The sequence below is a fragment of the Sinohyriopsis cumingii genome, chromosome 19 (genome assembly GCF_028554795.1).
Source record: "Sinohyriopsis cumingii isolate HCF-2022 chromosome 19, ASM2855479v2, whole genome shotgun sequence".
In the NCBI taxonomy this organism is placed as follows: domain Eukaryota; kingdom Metazoa; phylum Mollusca; class Bivalvia; order Unionida; family Unionidae; genus Sinohyriopsis; species Sinohyriopsis cumingii.
Window position 1 is genome coordinate 14,115,367 of NC_142979.1, and position 12,782 is coordinate 14,128,148.

Below are 12,782 nucleotides of genomic sequence, written 5' to 3' on the forward strand. Positions count from 1 at the left end.
TTATGATTTTCGAATAATCGCCGGGATTACTGGCGCAGCTGGTAAACTTAGATCGTCACGGTTACATACGCGTACGCGGAAATTACTGAAATAGTTATCATGGGGGAGAGTAACCTAAATAAAATTGTATGGTGTTCTCATAGGCGATGGAAAATATAAGCCATAATCACGGACGAACATATGATGGTGTTGTTGGAAATAGATAGTTTTAAAAGGCTTCGTAATCATATACGTGTAAGAAATAGCACCAGAAAAAATTAATTTAATAAAACAAAATTATAAACCAATAAAAATAAAGGAGACAAAATAAGTGCACGTGTACATTTTAATTTTTTTTTTAAATGCATATTTCAACGGGTACTTCTAAATGGTCTATCTTGGTAAGTTTCTGACGTTGTAAAATTTAACTTAAATATGGACGTGTTAAGATCATCATGACTGTCTCTACATCGTTGAGCTTCTCGTTCTTGTCTGGCTATTGTGTCTGTGGTTGTTCTTGAGGGTATCATCTTGTCTGGCTATTGTGTCTATGGTTGTTCTTGAGGGTATCATCTTGTCTGGCTATTATGTCTATGATTGTTCTTGAGGGTATCATCTTGTCTGGCTATTGTGTCTATGGTTGTTCTTGAGGGTATCATCTTGTCTGGCTATTGTGTCTATGATTGTTCTTCTTGTGGGGTTTTTCGCTCGCCGCTTAAAGATTTATAGACAAGTTGTCGCAGCAGCAGCAACAGCAATCACCACTAAAACAGCAACAGGAGGAGTTTGACTTGGCTGCGGAAAGGGATTGAGACAGCTGAAACGGATGAAGTCAAATTCATATGTAATTCTGATTTTTTTTAAAAAAAGCACCACAAAAAAGCCAGCGGTTCCTTTTCACGGCCACGTATATCTATTAGAAAAGAGATACTACCTGATAATTGCCAAATCATTTCAAACTTAAATCCCTCCCGATGATTCCAATGTATGCGTGTGCGAGTCTGTTTAAGTATTTTAACCATACAAAAAGTTTTAAAAAAAAATAAAGACAATAAAACACATTTTCTTTATCTTTTGAATAGACGCTTTGAATCAGAATCACAAAGAAAAACTTCACAACACACTGCAAAAGAATAAATTTTCATTCACTCTATTTTTTTGAGGTTGAATTTCTTCACTAGCATCGGTTCTTCTTCTCTTCGTTTTAGCTGTTTGCTTTCTTGAATCTCTTGACCGGTTATGGGTTCTTTCTCGTCACTGTCTTCTAGCTGTCTTACCTTCTTGAATTTCTTGACCGAAATTCTGTTCCTGAAGAACGCTTCTCATCCTGATTATTATCGGTTTTCTTGGGACACTGATGACCAATTTCCTTTTTCCTGACAATGATAAAATGCGTCTTTACCTTTGTCTCTCTTTTCTCCTGTCTATCCTTTGCTCTAACATCGTAGACATTAAGGAGCCCAGTGTCCTTTCTCCTGACAGTTATAACAGTTATTGGTGTCCTACGATTCAGGATTGTATGAGCACTGTTGTGAATCCATGGTGTTGCGACTTAAAACACATCTTTGTCAAAAATAAGCAGCATAGTCAAATGCACATTGAGAACAATATCTGCCTTAACTCCTGGGAGACCAAAGCGCTGCAGCACCGATGTAATTCCATGAATATTATTAGACAGAAGATGTAATGCATGACTGTATATGTGTCAGGTGACTGACATAATTTTCAAAGTCACCACTGTCCTTGCTGTGCTTTGGTGGCTGCCTCAGTAGCAAAGGTAACAGTCCAATAAATCAAGACCCCCCTCCCCAATATGTGTTGACACTGATGGACGAAAATCAATATCACGGGAGAGGGGCTGATTTATCGGTCTACAAATATATGTGTGAGCAGGAGCGCCCCCCCCCCCCCGAATTTGTATCGCGGGGGTGGGTGATACAAATATGTAGTGGTCAGCTATTATATTTTATGGATGTAGGCCAAAACATTTTTAGAGGTGAAATCCGGAAGGGTGTGTGTGCACTGATTGATTACTCTAACCAAGTAATTTTGAAACTTGTGAATTTTTTAAAGTCTAAATTCAATTTTGCTATCAGCTTATTGTGCCACTATCTACAAGTCTTTTAAAAAATGTAACACTGTTAACAGACAAAGCCCCAAAAAACACATTTATGTCTATGAGACATTAAAGGCACACACCAACGGAAAGTGTCATGGAAAATGAAAAATATCTTAATCATGAAAATAGGACTCCTTATATCGCAATCATTTAAAAGCATACCAATTTTCATAAATTAATCTTAAACACTTTAGAATTAATGAGATAAATTGAAAGTGTAATAAAAAAAATGAAAAATGTACCAAGTATCATCCCTTAATCTGAAATGGTTATCAAGTTACAGAATAGAAATGTAAGTATCACACGCAGATGGATACACTAGCTTTATGTCCCTTACCTTTACACAGATAAGTGAAAATTAAGTGAGTTATTGCGCTGAGATGAAAGTGGAATGGATGGATGAAGGGAAGGATGGGTGGATGGATTGAACGACATTATGGATGCACAAATATAAAGAGATATGCATTGCTAGTTATATATGACAATGGGTAAACTATAATCATATACACTGCAAACATATAGAGAGGAGTAGAAAAATGAATTTTAGTTCTTCATATAATATTTTTTAAATGAAGAGTGATCACAAAGAAAATTAAAAAAAGGAAATGAAATACACTTTTGTATTTATTTTAGTAAAGAAGATTTTGAACCTTCAGATAACGTCTATGAAATTACATCACAACCTGGGTGGGAATAGTAAGAACAATACAAATAATGGTTTATAATAAATAATACAAATAATAATAAATAACAATGATCATGCAAAAATCGATATAGTGCTGTGAAGGAGAAGACTGAAAACTAACATTGGATGAACAAAGTAAATTTTAACTTTACATGTAATGACATTCAAACAAAAATATCACTTTAGACGTTTTCTCTACTGTTTAAACAAAATAATTTAATAAAAATTTCACACAATACAATTAAATGTTATGTAAAATAAAAGAAATGTAATGAATTTAAATGACAAGCAGACCATGCACAAATAATGAATCTCATTAAGAACTCCAATGACCATCCTAACTAGAAGCAATAAGGAGAGCCTTTTGAAAGCTATGCTATCTCTAATAATTAGCACTGAACACTATCAGATAATTATTGTATATACCCATGTACAAATTGATTCTAACTGCAAACAGCATAGGCTCTGAAGTGCCATCACAATATGAGTTGATGGATCAAGGGGGTATTTTTTTTAGCATTGCTGAATAGTTCTAACATAGACCTAGATCTGCTAACAAATTATATTATGGCAGATCTGGGACAATGCTATCTGTAGTCAAATCCAACTTATAAATGAGTATATATGGTACAATGCCTGTGTTGAGAAGTTTTATGAAAGAGAACCAGTCTACCTGACTCTGGCATGATGAGGAATAACACAATCTTGCTGATAAAACATGGATCATGTAAAGCAAAAGGAAAAAATAAAATCATAAAGGAAAAAATAAAATCAAAGGATAAAACATTTTAAAATGGATGAAGGACCGCCAGAATACAACTTTTCTGATATATAAACTTTTTACAGAGTGTGATATTAAGTATATGAATTTTCTCAAGCCACAGTCTACCTCACATAAAAACTGATTTATCTCAAGCCATAGTCTACCTCACATAAAAATTAAAATATGTCAAACCACAGTCTACCTCACATAAAATGAAATATCTCAAGCCATTGTCTACCTCACATAAAATTAAGCCACAGTCGACTTCACATAAAAATTAAAAATTGAAATATCTCTAGTTCACATAAAAATAAAATATCTCAAGCCATTGTCTACCTCACATAAAAACGAAATATGTCAAGCCACAGTCTACCTCACATAAAAATTAAATATCTCATGCCACAGCCTACCTCACATAAAAATTGATTAACAATTTATCAAGGAATATTTTATATACAAACTCTTATCAGAGTATGCAACCAGTATAGTTTCTTAAAAAGACATGACATAATTCAACTTTTAAGGGTTTTCCATTATAGAATGGGGTAATGGGTGAAATATGATGTCTCTCTTGAAGTACATAGTTTATAGGTATTTCGTGTTTGTTTATTTAAGTCATTAACCCCTGGCACCCATTCAAGCATCAGGAGGTAGTTTCCTACTTCCGAGTTCTGTAGCATCAAGGTCATTTAAGATACACTAATGAGTGGTATTACATTAAAGTAGACAGATGTAACTCTACAATGGTACCAAATAATCTGGACATTCCAGTCACATTACAAAATACTGAAGGAAAAACATATATTTTGAGACCCGATTTGTTTTATACCCAAAATTTGCTCATGATCAGAATCTGATTTTGTGCCTGGATTTTAGACTTTTGGGTCTTAAATCTAAGGCAGATCAGTCCGAACTGCACACAGACAGAAGAACCTTTGCAAAAAGTGGGATAAGATGGAGATTTGGAGTAAAAAGTGGCCAGGACATAAAGATGGGTCCAATAAGCAAAAAGAAAAACAAAAAAGAACTCCAACATTTACCCTTCTGCTCATGCATGAGTGAAATAGCCAATGAAAAATGTTTCTAACACAACTAGGCCGCAGGCTACACTAAAATCTTGTGTAAGCCGATTTATTGGGATGTATTCAGAAGTAGCCCCCAAAATCTGTTTCCTACTCGCATTTCAGATGAAAATGACAAAAATCTCCAAGGGTTAATGAGTTAAAAGCATCCATGCACATGACTGTTAAGGAAACGCAACTGGTTTATTTATACTCAAACAGGGTTGGAGCTGAACATTCAATTGCTCATTAGTTAAGTCCCTGAAGAGGGAACAGATTTGGTATGACACAATCATACCAAATGTTTCTTTAGAAAGAAGACATTTCAATTTATAATGTAAAATAGCTTCAGTTATTGTTGATGATGTGGAGAAATAGATATATGCGAGCCTTATATGCAAGACATGGACCTCAAATATAACTAAGCTCTATTGGTGTCAAACATGGACCTCAAATATTACTAAGCTATATTGGTGTCAGACATGGACCTCAAATATAACTGAAGCTCTACTGGTGTTAGGCATGGACCTCAAATACAACAGAAGCTCTACTGGTGTCAGACATGGACCATCAATATAACTGAAGCTCTGTTCATTCCAGACATGGACCTCACATACAACTTAAGTTCTGTTGGTGTCAGACATGGACCCCCAATATAACTGAAGGTATACTGGTGTCAGACATGGGCTGCCAATATAACTGAAGGTCTATTGGTGTCAGACATGGACCTCAAATATAACTGAAGCTCTGTTGGTGTCAGACATGGACCCCCATATAACAAGCTCTATTGGTGTCAGACATGGACCTCAAATGTAAATGAAGCTCTACTGGTGTCATATAGGGACTTCCAATATAACTGAAGCTCTATTGGTGTCAGACATGGACCTCTGATATAACAAGCTTTTTTGGTGTCAGACATGGACCTCAAATATAACTGACGCTCTAGTGGTATCAGACATTGACCTCCAATATAACAAGCTCTATTGGTGTCAGACATGGACCTCAAATATAACTGAAGCTTTAGTGGTGTCATACATGGACCTCCAATGTAACTGAAGCTTTACTGGTGTCAGACATGGACTTCCAATATAACTGAAGCTCTATTAGTGGATTTGCATATGACAGTGTTTGGCAACCTATTTTACATAGTGTGCCACTTTTTTCCTGGATTAATTACAAAATGAACAAATGTGTGCAACCAGTAAGAGAGTAAACTTGTTAAAATCGAGATCTGTGGCTGCTCTTCATGTGCCACACAAAACCTCTTGACGTGCCACCTGTAGCACACATGCTTTAGGTTGCTGACCCCTGGCATATCAGATAAAACAGAGGGATAGACAGAACTTTTCTAGTTAAAAATCAAACACAGCAGACCTTGATTAGCCAAACTTGCCTGAAGACAAAATTAGTTGAAATGATCAGACCCCTATATTACAATCAAACTAACACTCAATTAAAAACTCTGAATTGCTGACTAATCAGATGTCATTATTTTTTTGTCCAAGCTTTGAGTGTGAGAGATGCTTTTTGTTTTGACTCTTGGGTCAGGAGTTTAGATTTATGAATGAAAGTAAGAAGAGCTTGGAATCTGGAGCTATTACTCAAGTTGGTAGACAAATGATTTTCGTACTGCTAATGCATGATTTGTGTAAATTTGCCACTGATTGAAAAGACATGTGGATTCCAGGTGAGACCATTTGTTTCTTTAACTCATCTAGATTCAATGCCCCTCTCTAATACTATCAGATGATATGCCTCTGACCTAAAATCTATTCTGCCTCAAATAGTTTTTAAAAAACACTTGAAAGCCAAAACAAACATTTGAGCATGGTACGTATTTACATTCTGATGACAGCAAGCTTGTTTTCAATTTCTGGGTTAAAATAACTGATATACAACAGAAGAACTGTAAGATAGTTGTTGTTTTTATGGGTAATGTCATTTCTCAGTGCATGATAGGCTATACATGATGGCCAGTATAACTGGTGGAGGAAGAACATGGGAAAACCCCAGTAAGAACCTCCGACCCATGGGAACCTACTGGCAGCTTTGTTACATATCCACACTGGCTGAGCCTGGGACTTGAAACCACTCAGTCTGAGGTGAAATGGCACTGGTAGATAACAAGAAGTCACCTATCAGCCATATTAATTAACAAGCCTGCATGCCAGTGGTAACTGCAGGCATCTCTACTAGGCAGGGAACTGAACATTTCAAGTGGAGAAGTGGCCAGGACATACATATGGTTACAAGAAGTTAAGTTCCCATATGGTCATGTTACATACATGAATTACAAGTTAGAGGACACAACTCTTAGTAACAAAGCAGCCTTCCTTCTTTAAGCTGAATTGTCCAACAGGAAGTAACAATTATAGACAGCTGTTGTTGTTTGGGATTTAACGCCATTTTTCAGCACACAATAGGCCATACATGGCAGACAAGTATTAATGGTGGAGGAAGAATCCAAGAAAACCCCGGAAAGAAAAACTGACCCACGAGAAGCTAATGGCAAACTTTCTCACATACCCACATTGGCCGAATCTGAGACTCGAACCCATGTTGACAGAGGTGAGATGACAGTGATCCATAACGGAGAGCACTTTAGACCACTCAGGGCCCCCAATTATAGACAGAAATCTTAAACTGTTAATCAGTTGTTACCAACATAAAACATGAAATATACATTCTGAGTAATTAATATACATTTTGTGCAAGTAATATACATCAGTTAGTTCATTGTTCAATTTGGTTCTGAGTGATGACCATTAATAAAGTCTACAGATTTACAAAATAGAGTGATTTTTAATAATGTCTAAATGAACATAATGGACTGATTTTTAATACAGTCTACAGATGTAAAAAATGAACTGAATTTAATACAGTCTACAGAGGTAAAAAAATGAACTGAATTTAATACAGTCTACAGATGTACAAAATGAATTGAACTGAATACAGTCTACAGATGTACAAAATGAACTGAATTTAATAAAGTCAACAGATGTACAAAACGAACTGAATTTAATAAAGTCAACAGATGTACAAAATGAACTGAATTCAATACAGTCAACAGATGTGCAAAATGGACAGATTTTTAATACAGTCTACAGATGTACAAAATGGACTGATTTTTAATACAGTCTACAGACGTACAAAATGGACTGATTTTTAATACAGTCTACAGATGTACAAAATGGACTGCTTTTAATAAGTTATGAAATGCAGACACAGTGAAATCCTACGAGATATTGTGCTGATTAAGCAAGAAGATATTTTGAGTTTGTTTGGCCAGTATGAGGTGGGCAGGTGACATAATGCTTTAAGTAATGCCACATCTGTCAATAAACACCTATCATGAACTAAAATGCTGAGTTGTCATTTAATTCTTTGGTGCACATATGTATACATCCATTATTCCAAGCTAGAAATCAGTAAAATTTACAAATTCAGGAGCGAAATTTTACTCAAAACTTGAAGAAAAAAATTATCAGATGGATGTGTTATCAGATAATTACAATTAGTTTATGAATGAGAACGTGATGACACCAAATTAAAGCTGCACCCCCCCCCCCGTTATTATCTAATAAAATGAGCTTGTTCTTTGTAGCTGAAACTTTACTCAAAACTTGAAATAAAAAAGAAGGCTGTGTAGGGACAGAGGTGGGACTTAAATTCCACACAATATAATTTACTGAAATCAGGATTGCGTCTCTGCTCCTCTGCAGTTCAGTTGAAGGTGACGCTAATTACAATTCAAGTAACTGTGCAGTTGCAAGCCCCAACAAATGATTGGCTAATGAAACCCATGTGACCACTATGAGGCAATTCAATTGGCTCTTCCGTACAATTGTCATAAAAGAGTAAGGTAAAAAGTAGACCCAACCTCATTACACCACCCATAAATGTATTCATGCAGATGTAAGTAGTTTTATATCTCATTATAATACTTGCATGCAATCTGCAGCTTTATCTACTTGTTTCTATAACATATTTCTGTAAAGTTGGAAATATTTTGCTGGAGTAGAACTATGATTCATAAAGAGTGATATTGATTAAAAGTTTTAGTCCTTTACTTAAATAGAATACCATCAACACAGTTCCTTGAGTGAAAGTTAGCCCCATTTTATTTCAAGGAGAAATGAACACAAGTACTGTATTTCACTAGCCTATGATATAGATTGATGTCGTCTTGTTTGAATATACTGCCTTAATGTATCCTCATGAACCTGTGGAATAAGGCTTCCATGTCTGGTCCTTCCATGAGGCATGTCTGAAATGTCCTCAACTGTTGAGGCATTTGACCGAATTGCTGGTAAAACAGGCTGAAAAGTTCTGGTAGATGTTAAACCTGTGTCCAAACCTCGGCCAAGCACTTGACTGGTTCTAAACTGTCTTGAAGTATCTCCTGGCAATCTTCTGATCATTTCTGATCGAATTATAACTTCACTTTCCTGTTTGGAATTCAACTGGTGTCTGCTGTCATGATTACTTGATGAAGTTGGTCCGATGTTGCTAGGAACCAACTGTAACTGGAAACCTTGAGCTGCAAGTTGATTGTTTAAATTAATTACTGAATCTGGCATATTTAATGTATCTGGCCTAATGAATGATACAGCATGTCCCGGTGGTGGTCGTTTGATGTCACAATGACAACAGCAAATATTCCAGTGTTGCCACACACTACATACAGACTGTGTTCTATCTTCTTGTGGACAACATAATGTGCAAATTCCATCTGGTCCGTAGAGATCTTCATTCAAAAGCTATGTAAAGAGAAATAGCAAATAAGAAACAGAAATATTCAAGAAGTACCAACATAAATATCTACTTCAAGATTAGTGATAAGTGTTCCACAGAATCAGCTGCTGGTGTAACCCACCCCAACTCCATCCTAGACTTGGAAGAATTTCAACACAAACAGTGTTCCTTTAATGCTGTTTATGTCACAGCTGAAAAATATATCCCTATGTCTCACTATCCTTATGTAGGCGAGACAAAAGCCATAAAATGTAAAAAAATCAGCCAAATACAAGTGTATTTCAGTGTTGTCCCTGTTTTTGAAGGTCACTGCACTATGAACTCTGGGATACATTCCTTCCAGGCTACATGCAGTTAATAATTGGCATACGGTCAAATTTAGCAATGCATTTTGGACATCAAGATGGCATCCTAATAAACCTATTATTCAATATATAGTAAATAGGATCTCAAATACAACAGAGGAGTAAATAACAATGCTGCCTCTCATTGATAAAATACCTTAACAGGAAACTACTACCCTAACCTGGCTAATGGTCAAGGGACATCAATGTTATCTTAACATTTTTACCACTATACTCAAAATAAATTAAAAATTCTGCTATTTCTGTCCAATGTATATTCAGTTGATACAAATGCTTTTTAATATACTAAGAAAAATGCACAGAACAACTATTTATTAGCTTTTCATCCAGTCTGCTCTGACAGCCTGATATGTCACTCATTTTGGCTTCCATGCCCATGTCCACATGTCCACCCAAACCCTAGATTAATGTCAGCATGAAAACTTTTTACTTTGCGTGGGCTCTATCCTACTAGTAAGTATTACCATTGTTATAAATATAACTGGTAATATTGTCATTTTTAATTTTCAAGATTAGTTACTATAGTATTTTATGACAGTGATACATGTATATTGGTGAATGACTTATAACCTCATTTTGTTTGACAAATTGAAAATATTTAAAGTGCAACTTACCATAACAGTTCCCTCCACTGAACTGTTACCTCAACATCCAGTCAGAATATAACTTTCCCAGCTTACCTCCTGTCACCAGCTATCTCATTTAAATGCCCAAATATAATTCCTTCCCACAAGTGCTTGACAATGAGACTGCATTGGCTTTGGCAAGTCATTTATCATTGAAAAAGTAAATTATTTACTCACATGCTTACAAAGTCATATACATCTGGTCAATTTATCAGCACTTATGTACATTAAAAGCTATGTAATGTAAGCTGGCCATGGCCTTCTTGCCAAGCCCAATCCTGAGCTGTTGACAAGATGGTGTTGTACACACATACCAAATAGCATAATTTTGTGGCCAGCTATAGACATCAAAATGTATCTACATAGAGTGAAACAAGATTATGTGGCTAGCTGTACACAACAAGATAATACTACTACTACTACTACTACTACTAATAATAATAATAATAATAAATAATAATAATAATAATAATAATAATAATAATAATGACTTTATTTAAAGAAGAAGCTTGTTTGGTCACTGACCAATCTGCCATGAGGCCTTCTACAATGACATTTATATATTATATATATGTATCTACATACCATAAAACATGATAATGTGGTCAGCTGTGCTGTCAAGATGTATCTACATACCATGAAACATGATAATGTTGTCAGCTGTACTGTCAAGATGTATCCACATACCATGAATCATGATAATGTGGTCAGCTGTACTGTCAAGATGTATCCACATACCATGAAACATGATAATGTGGTCAGCTGTACTGTCAAGATGTATCTACATACCAAGAAACATGATAATGTTGTCAGCTGTACTGTCAAGATGTATCCACATACCATAAAACATGATAATGTGGTCAGCTGTGCTGTCAAGATGTATCTACATACCATGAAACATGATAATGTTGTCAGCTGTACTGTCAAGATGTATCCACATACCATGAATCATGATAATGTGGTCAGCTGTACTGTCAAGATGTATCTACATACCATGAAACATGATAATGTTGTCAGCTGTACTGTCAAGATGTATCCACATACCATAAAACATGATAATGTGGTCAGCTGTACTGTCAAGATGTATCTACATACCATGAAACATGATAATGTTGTCAGCTGTACTGTCAAGATGTATCCACATATCACGAAACATGATAATGTGGTCAGCTGTACTGTCAAGATGTATCCACATATCACGAAACATGATAATGTGGTCAGCTGTACTGTCAAGATGTATCCACATACCATGAAACATGATAATGTGGTCAGCTGTACTGTCAAGATGTATCCACATACCATGAATCATGATAATGTGGTCAGCTGTACTGTCAAGATGTATCCACATACCATGAAACATGATAATGTGGTCAGCTGTACTGTCAAGATGTATCTACATACCATGAAACATGATAATGTTGTCAGCTGTACTGTCAAGATGTATCCACATACCATGAATCATGATAATTGCATAATGGACCAGTAGATCTGTGTCTGTGCAGTTAGGAGTAATCAATACAACAAAAAACTCAGCTCAGACGCTGTTCAGCTGGTGCATGATGCAAGCACAGACAAGGGTCTATGTTACTAGCAGTTGGACTCGACTTTCGTTTTATACGTCAGCATATACAGCATAAAAGAACTGTTTTTTTCCCTACAGACCATATCAGTTATTGATGATAACATTTATCTAGATACAGTGTATTCAACTCCTCTGATTCGGATATATTGTATTGATACAGTGTATTCAACTCCTCTGATTCGGATTTATTGTATTGATACAGTGTATTCAACTCCTCTGATTCGGATTTATTGTATTGATACAGTGTATTCAACTCCTCTGATTCGGATTTATTGTATTGACACAGTGTATTCAACTCCTCTGATTCGGATTTATTGTATTGATACAGTGTATTCAACTCCTCTGATTCGGATTTATTGTAAATCCAGATTAATCAATCAGTTTAAAGTATCTGGAAGAACATCTGTTTCCAGTAACTGTCATCTGAGTGTGAAGGCATTCACAAGCCATGTTTTACTGTGTGTGTGTATATATATATGTATATACAAACTCAGAACTTGATGTTTTGAGACGTTCTGAGATATCTTTAAGAGATATCAAAGAATAAACATTTTAGTTCAAATAATCCTGTATGTTATTTATGACTAGGAACCATAGGAAGTAAAAGTACGATGCAATCACTGTTCTAGTGGACAAATTTAAATAAATCTGCACAGAAGACACCTGTGGCCATCATAATTTGTTACATCTCTTAAAGAATCTGACCTCTAAATATTACATAAGCAGGGTACCAGACTTGAAGTGGGGGAACATTGCAAACTGTACTTAATAAATGGAGACTGGGTCACTGGCTGCAGTATTAGATTGGATATGTTTTCATTTTTTGATTTTCTGAGATTTTTTTCAA

At 35.6% G+C, this 12,782-nt stretch overlaps 1 protein-coding gene across 1 annotated transcript in view; it reads right to left on the reverse strand.

Annotated features, from left to right (window-relative positions):
• Nucleotides 1-2,709: 2,709 nt before the first annotated feature.
• Nucleotides 2,710-12,782, reverse strand: part of LOC149775160 (uncharacterized) — a 45,836-nt gene continuing 35,763 nt past the window's right edge. Inside the window, exon 7 of the mRNA XM_089944348.1 lies at nt 2,710-9,367. The gene's annotated coding sequence lies outside the window, so the exon portion shown is untranslated. The remainder of the gene's footprint in view (nt 9,368-12,782) is intronic.